General features: G+C 41.2%; 1 non-coding gene across 1 annotated transcript; it reads right to left on the bottom strand.

The window, feature by feature from the left end:
- Positions 1-7,643: 7,643 nt before the first annotated feature.
- On the bottom strand, positions 7,644-7,750 carry LOC118483545. The gene has a single exon (XR_004870835.1). It is a non-coding gene; the product is annotated as a small nucleolar RNA R71 (small nucleolar RNA).
- Positions 7,751-8,879: the final 1,129 nt, after the last annotated feature.

Here is an 8,879-nt window from a genome sequence, read left to right on the forward strand (position 1 = left end):
GAACCGACCCGGGACCTTTTCTTGATAAATTCTTAAACCCACGAACTGACCCTTCCAAGGCAAAAGTTTGGTCATTATGGTTCCGATTTGGGTTCAAGGTTCTGAGGTTCTAAAACCATGGTTGTAAGTAGGAAATGGGTATAATGTTTAGTGTGATATGAAATTTAATATAACTATATTTACCATGTAAATTAGAATCACCTCCTTTCAACTAGGGAGATGAAACAAGTGTGTGGAGTACTGGAGTTTAAATAAAGTAGTTATGGGTTTAAACTTTCTAAAATTTATCCATTAAGAATCTATTAAGTGATTTTAAAAGGAATGTTGCTTGGATTTAGTCAATATTTATGAATTTTGTTGTAATCTTTTACATACTTTCATATAATATGAAAGCCAATCAATCGGTTCTACATAGTTGGTGATGGAGAGTAACAATACTTCGTGGGTTGTTCTTCTAGGTTAAGTGTTATTCTTTGAGTGCTCGTATGTTATTCTTTGAGTGTTCATAGTAACTCACTCGGAACAAGAGAGGATATGCTGGAAATAAAAAAAGCACAATGCACATATGGTACACAGCCTACAAAAAGACAAGGCATTTACTATCAAATAGCAATTCCTATCGGAGGTTACTATCGAGAGAGTTTTGCCACCGATATTGAAGATTGTTGTAAAGTACCTATTACTGACAAATGTTGATGCCAAAGACCATTCCTATTGAATATCTTAGTAGGAATTGTGCTTGGAGATGGTGAAACAACAGCTACCGACAAGTGTTGGTCCTAAAGGCTATTTCTGCTAAACACCTTATTAAAGAATTCAAAAATGTGTTCTACACATGGCAATGTTATTAACAAAGTAAAAAATGTGTTCTAAATATAATGTAGATTAGGATAACGATCTAAACTTTTCTAAAGATGATTATTTCCTAATACTTTGTGTAATTATCTATTTCCTAATATAAAAACACAAATTATAACAATTATAGCTATTAATATATAATAGTTGTAATTCAACATAACTGATTGACTAATTGAGAATTGTGATTCATCGTATCATTCTTCTTGTTCTTTAATTTTAAAGTTTGTATTGAGTTGATTATTTAGTTATGGTGCATCAACAAACATCATATTAATATAAGAAGCAAACATAATTGATACAGTGGTTAAAGAGCGAGGCCGTGGAAATGAAAGTCCCCGGGATCCCCTGGATCAACGATGAACAACATCCACTGCACTCGAACAAGACATGAAACATCAAAAACATAAAAGCTAGAGAGATGTAGAAGATGAATCTCTTTATTATTGAAACAATAATCACAGATTTACAAACCGAAATAGTATACATCATCTACAAGCTGGTTTAGATCACTAAGATCTAAACCTAGCTTTCTCTCACTAACACATAGTTTCCCTCTCTAGAATGTGCACACACTATCGAAGGATTACCAGAGAGTTTGTGAGAGTTGCCCTAATCTAACCTATCAACACACATATATATATACTAGGGCTAAACCAAGACAAAACACATTGTCCGAGATACACAAACTCGGACCACTAAGTCCTGACAACCTAGTCCGAATATATGTTAGGATCTGAGTTTCTTTTGATTGTGTTTGTTTGATTAGAAAGAAGATGAAACAGAGATGTATTGCAGCGGAATTAGATTAAACAAACTTTCAACACACAATCAATGAGAGAATAAGTTTTAGCAAACATGTTTAACATGAAATCGAATGATTGTATTTATTACAAAATTCAATTACAATGCATGCATGCACTAATCTCCCCCTCAGCCTAATGTCACGGGGTTAGTTTTCGACCCCCGTGTGGCGTCCCCAAGTCCCCGGGGACAAGCCAATCCATCCCGCTTCTTTGTGTGGGTCACTGGTTTCGTCCTGCCTTGGACTCATCAGGAGAGCGGCGCCAGCTCTCGACCAGTGGTGCGTTCGTCGTTTGCACGACTAGGCACGTACACCTCTTCATTGACACTGACTCCGTCCCCCGATAAAGTCCAGGACTAGCCAGTAACCCAAGCGTTCAAGCACAGCCCATAGCATTGCGATCTTCAAACATTTGGCCCGTGACACTCTCCCACCACCATTTCATGCACGTCCTCGTGCATGCTCGCCGTCCCATACCAGCTCGCATACTTGACAATGCATGATCCCCTTATGTTGAGCATGATTCACTTTGGGAGGGTAGGACACCCGAAAGCACAGCAACAATGATCTTCTGTCGTGCATGTTCAATATAGTACGTCAGTTTTGGTTTTAAGTGGCGCTGACGTCCGCCGCATCGGATTAGGTGCCGATGATTCACCTTGTTTCAGGAATACGGGAACCTGAATAATTGTAGCAGCTTTCACAAAACTTCCTTTTTACGGCGCTGCTTGGACCGTAGATTTTTGAACATAACACGGAGGGCTTCACTGCAACTATACTTGAGCGGCTCTCACGATCCCATACTCGCGGAGTACAAAGACCTTTGCCGAAGCAAACCCATATTTGGTCTTCTCCCACCACCATTGCGCAACCATACTCTAAATGTTAAGCTCATTTGGTTAAGAGTCACGTTCCAACGTATCCGAGAATCGTTCTGCTCTGATACCACGTTGTCACGGGGTTAGTTTTCGACCCCCGTGTGGCGTCCCCAAGTCCCCGGGGACAAGCCAATCCATCCCGCTTCTTTGTGTGGGTCACTGGTTTCGTCCTGCCTTGGACTCATCAGGAGAGCGGCGCCAGCTCTCGACCAGTGGTGCGTTCGTCGTTTGCACGACTAGGCACGTACACCTCTTCATTGACACTGACTCCGTCCCCCGATAAAGTCCAGGACTAGCCAGTAACCCAAGCGTTCAAGCACAGCCCATAGCATTGCGATCTTCAAACATTTGGCCCGTGACACTAAGCTCACTTGATTGTTCGTACAAAGTGACTTGGTGTGAAAGAGCTCATAGAACAGTACAGAATATTGTTCTATTTATAGTACAGAACAACCACTGAGCATCTTTGGCTGACGTCACCATGAAAGTGACATCTAACCTCCTAACAACCTACAACCACTGACTATTACAACCACTGATGCAAACTACTGATTAACTAAACAATACAAAAGATAAACTAAACTACTGATTCTTCATTCCACTATTATAGCTCTAGCAGTGCTTTGAGTCTTTCGCAGTACTTGAGTCATATCAGCAGATTGAACATCAGTGCTTTATCTTCAACAGTCTTTAGATCAGCAGCAGTTGTAAGGGCAGTGCTTTGGGTCATCAGATGTTAGGGCCACTTTCAAGAGGAAAGATTAAGTACAAACAACTGCTTATTCTGGATCTACTGCTCTGAGCAAGTTTTGGCTTTATCAACTGTTTCTTTGTAAGGTTCAGTCCCAACAATCTCCCCTTGGAATAGATGATGCCAAAACCCTTCATTATTTTAGATCTTTATTGTCTCATCAGCATTTCCCTAATTTTCCCTTTGAATTGTAATTCAAAGTTCAGGGAATCTTCATCATCCTCATCCCTGCACAGTGGAAGCTCAAGGAGATCTTGTAAATCTTCTACACTCAGGCCAAGTGCATTTTCCCTTGATATATGCTTCACTTCACCACTGGATTTGAGCAGAGTCAATACATGGGTCTTTTGATCAGACTTCCACTTTAGTATTTTTGAATCCAGTGGGTTTCTTGGGAGAGACTTTATTTTTGATGAGTTTGGAGATGGAGGCCTGGTTATAACTGCTTTGGCAGGGTCTTGAGACTTTGCTAAATCAGGATTGTTTGCAATCATATCCTGAAGAACCATCTTCATAATGTAATCTTCTTGAGCCTTGTCTCTTTCTTCATCCATCTGCTTTTGCTTTTTCCTTTGATAGACAACAATAACAGTGGTTGAGGCAGGTCTTTTGATTTGCAGGGCCTGTTTGACTAGAACCACTGCTGCTGAATAATCTAGCTTTTGAGGAGCAGTGGGGTCTTTCTTTCTTAATTCTTCCAACCTTTTGTAGGTATCTAACACTTTCACCTCTGACCACCTTGTAACCTGATTCCTTGAGCCATAGTCTGCAGCTATAAGCTCTTCTTTCATTCTTTTCAGTTTCAAGGCCCTTTCAGGTACATTCTTTTTATAATTTGACCAAACTTGAGGAGTTTGCTTTATTTTGTCATCAAGCATCTTTTGGATTCTTGCTATCTCCTCTTTGAGTTTACTTATGGTCCATTCCTTGTACTGATACTTTTCTGCCTTATATTTCTTGTATGCCATGATGTGCTCAATGTAGTCTTGTTTCAGGCTTTCATCATCCTTTCCTGATAGTTTCTGACAAAGGTCTTTTGAGAACTGTTCTAAAGTTCTGACTTTTGTGAGTTGATATTACAGATTCCTCTGAATTTCTTTATCAGATTTTCCCTTTGTGTCTCTCTGTGATATATCCTCTGCTTGTTTGGCCTTTAGTTGAAGATACTCTTCTATGTTTCTAGGCAAAGGATATCCTTGAAGAGATGGGAGATTCCTCTTTTCAGGATCATCTTCAGAGTAGAAGGATTTGATCTCCTCTCTAACTGTTGGAAGATCCAAAGGATATTGTACTCCCAAAGGAACTAAGGCAGTATTTGGATAAAGGGATTGAACTGAAGAGATTGGAACCGGGTTTGGAATAGTGGATAGGGTCAGAGGTTGTGAAGATGTTGGAAATGGAGAAGGTACAGTGTCATCTTCAAGTATAACATTTGTTACCCTTCTTCTTTTGTGTTTTGGAGTGGTTGGTGGTGTATTTGTGGGTTGAGTGGTGATGTTTGAAGAAATGGGTGGCTGACTAACAGCTGTTGAAACAACTGGTGTCTCAACCATTGTTGTCACTACAACTGTTGATGTATCAGCTGTTGTCTTCTGCTTTTTGGCAGGTGGTTTTTGTCACACCCCAACCGATGGCGGAATCATCGGGGCATGGCACTGAGCGAAACAGATTGTCCAGGGGTTTCCATAACAATTATCTTTACTATTTAGTTTAAATTAACACGACCCATACCGTGTCCCAAATAACAAACAAATTATTACAGATAACAACTAGTCAAATATTCTGTTCTGTGATGTGTGTAAAATGCAACATATAAATTACATCAAATGAGGCATACAACTAACCCTTTTTAAGTACTAATGTTGGAAAAAGTGTATTTTTTTCTTCCTTTTGTATTTTCAGGATTAAATGAGCTCAAATTAACAAAAGAAGCAAAAAGACAGCTAAATCTAACATAAATACAAGAAAGGGAAAAAAAGTGGACTGCCCGACCCCTCGAAAGCATCCTCCCAAGCAAAACAGAGAAGACAGAAGACTGAACACGCCCCGTGCTCAGCGAGCACGGGGCCGTGCCCAAGAAGCAGCAGAAAAGACAAACCTGTAGAAGCTTCTATTGCTCACCACGGGGCCGTGCCCAGTGAACACGGGGGCGTGCCCAAAGTACTGCTGGCGCATTAATTGTAATTGCGAATTACAATTAATGAAGAGAGACAGTGTCAGACGGGCACGGGGCCATGCCCATGCTTCTGTTCAGCCTATAAATAGGAGTGCTTGGATCCATTGCAACTCATCCCTTGGCACACCACCTCTCTCACACTTCATCCACCACCCACCACCATCACAACACCATCATCCACCACCATCATCCATTGTCCATCATAGAGTGTGTGAGTCGTCTCGGGATCCAAGATTGATCGTAAGAGTTCTTGACAATCAAGGCCATGTTTGCCTAAGTCTCTTACATCACTTGGTGAAGACAAGTGTTTAGTATAATACTTTTTATTTTTAATCTTTTGCACTTCTTAATTGGTTATGTATTAATAACTTTAATAACTAGTTTCTTATGTTGAAGGTGATTCTTCCTTATCGTTTGTCCGTGGTGTCTTGGCATTATTTTACTGTCTATATAAAATAAATGATTTTCACCATTCATATCTCCACGGTCTATATGGAGGTATGTTTGCTACGTGGTCGGGGGTTAAGGGAACGGTTTGGTAAGGGTCTTGCCCTTGTTCAGCGTTTAGAGGTCCTGCAAGGGACCTGGGTCAAATTTAGTAGGACCTCCTTCAATACCCAAAGGTATTGGATGGCGGGGGTCCAAACTCTTTGATCCCCTCATAAGTTAACTACTATTAATACTATAACCCGGCTATTTAGGACTGTATCCCTGCTGACTCAGACTACTTAGTCGAGGGTAACGTCACCTCCAAAAGAGGGGCCTACCATAATTTGCATTAATAACTTAATTAATTATCTTTCAATAATCCGACCCTTTAGGATTGTATCCTTGCTGACTCAAACTACTGGGTTGAGGGTAACGTCGCCTTCAAAAGAGGGGCCTACTACAATAACTAAGATAATCTCTTAACCAAGTGCAAAAGTGCGAAAATAATCAAAGGTTATACTAACACACGAGTCGGATCCAAGTGATTCATCTTGTCTATCTGTTTTTATTTTTATTTTATTTTTCAGCATTTAGTTAGTTTTAGTTTCTTAGTTTAAAAATCTTTTTCTAACATTTTGATTTGATTAGACGTTGAGGATAAACTGGTACTAAAAGCTCTTGTGTCCTTGGACGACCTCGGTATCTTACCTACACTATACTACGTCCACGATGGGTGCACTTGCCCATATGTGTGTTTAGTGTTAGTAAATATCGCGTTTTATAAATTTAAAACTTGGCTAAAGTGTAAAAAGGGCTTAAAATATATACCTAAAACATATATACACTAACACGCATCAAGTTTTTGGCGCCGTTGCCGGGGACACAAGGATTTTAAGAAAATTAGGAATCAACGGCCTAATCATTTTTTTATTTTCTTTTTACCTTTTTAGGATTTTCTTAAATTTTCAGCTTCTGCAGAGCTCAGCACGGGCCTTGCCTGGTCGGACACGGGCCGTGCCCAGCAGTGTTGTTGGCAGTTTTTAGTTTTCCGAGTTATAGAAGGCTGACCACGGGGCCGTGTCGGTGCAACACGGGGCCGTGTCCAACTCTCCAGTAACAGGGATCTGGAAGACAATCACTGTAACTCCGACCACGGGTCGTGTTCACTGAGCACGGGGCCGTGGTGAACCTTCTGACCAACATTCTTTTCTGTTTTTGTTGCAGGACTTGGAATCAAACGCCACCTCTATGTAGTGTATGAGCTCCAGTTCTAATAAAGACATAAAAGAACCTCTAGAAGAACCCGAACGCTTTCTTAGAAAAAGACTAAAAGCTAAAAACCAAGAGAAGATTTTAGGGAAACCACTCCCAATGGCGGACCAACGTACCCTCATGGATTATCTACGACCAACAGTAGGTAATCTCGGCGCCGCTAGCAATGCACCGAATGTTGAAGCCAATAACTTCGAACTTCGGCCGCATTTGATACAGATGCTTCAAAACTCTGCAACCTTCCATGGGCTTGCGGACGAGGATCCCCATCTACATATTACTAATTTCTTAGAAATATGTGATACCTTTCGGATCAATGGAGCATCAAATGACGCCATCCGCCTCCGAATGTTTCCTTTTTCACTAAAAGACCGAGCAAAAGCTTGGCTTAACGCCCTCCCATCTGGATCGGTAAACACCTGGGATGAACTGGCCTAAAAATTTCTATATAAGTATTTCCCTCCCGCTAAAACGGCTAAATTAATGACTGAAATTAATACATATTCACAAGAGGACGGGGAATCCTTGTATGAAACTTGGGAAAGGTTCAAGGAGCTATTGCGAAAGTGTCCACATCACGGCCTTACGATATGGCAACAAGTATCCACTTTCTATAATGGGTTGTTGCCACACACAAGGCAAACACTTGACTCTAGCTCCGGGGGACCTTTAGGTAATCGCCGCCCGCATGAAATATATAATCAAATTGAGGAAAATGCTCAAACCAATTTCCAGTGGCACACTCCCCGAGGCAATAAATCTCTTGCCCCGGGCGCCCATAAGTTTGATGAAAGCACTTCTTTACAAGCCCAAATCGAGGCCCTTTCTTCAAAAATAAAAAAGTTGGAAATGACAAAAACGGTCTCGGTTATGGCTTGTGAAGGGTGTGGTGGGCCACATGAAAATTGGAGTCGTATGAAAGAAACAGACGATCAACAAGAATCGGTAAACTACATTGATAATAGACCTAGGCCGCCGGGTCCTCCAACGGGCTCCTACAACCAAGGATGGCGAAATCACCCTAACCTTGGTTGGAGAGAACCCGGCAATGGTAGTAACCAACAAGGCGTAAACCAACGAGCAAAATTTCAACAACCAAGAAATGAGTCACAAAATTTCCCTCAACAACAAGGTGGGCGAGAAAGGCTTGAAGATACTATATCTCGCCTCATCTCCGACACTGAAAAGAAAAACTCGGATAGGTTTCTACAATTAGAATCAAATTTTAGAAATCAACAAGCTAGTATTCAAAACATTGAAAAACAAATAAATCAACTAGCCCAAAATTTCTCCGAGAGACCGCAAGGTGCGCTACCAAGTAATACCGAGACAAACCCAAAGGCACAAGTTCATCTCATCACTCTACGGAACCGTACCGTGGGTCCTGCAGAAGGGCCAGCACCTTTTGAGGAGGTCACATCTCCGCCACAGCAAGAGAAGGTCACTCCTCCACCTCCAGAACCCACCAAGGCTCCTCCGGTTCCATACCCCGGTAGGTTAATCCGTCAAAAGACCAATGAGCAATTCGCAAAATTCGAAAGTTTGCTAAAACAATTGCATGTCAACATTCCTTTCATTGACGTCCTAACCCAAATGCCTAAATACTCTAAGTTCATGAGGGACTTCCTCACTCATAAAAGGAAAATTGAAACATTGCAATTAGTTAACTTAGGCGAAGAATGCTCCGCCCTCGTACTCAACAAACTCCCCCAA

Source organism: Helianthus annuus, chromosome 10 (genome assembly GCF_002127325.2).
Source record: "Helianthus annuus cultivar XRQ/B chromosome 10, HanXRQr2.0-SUNRISE, whole genome shotgun sequence".
NCBI lineage: Eukaryota > Viridiplantae > Streptophyta > Magnoliopsida > Asterales > Asteraceae > Helianthus > Helianthus annuus.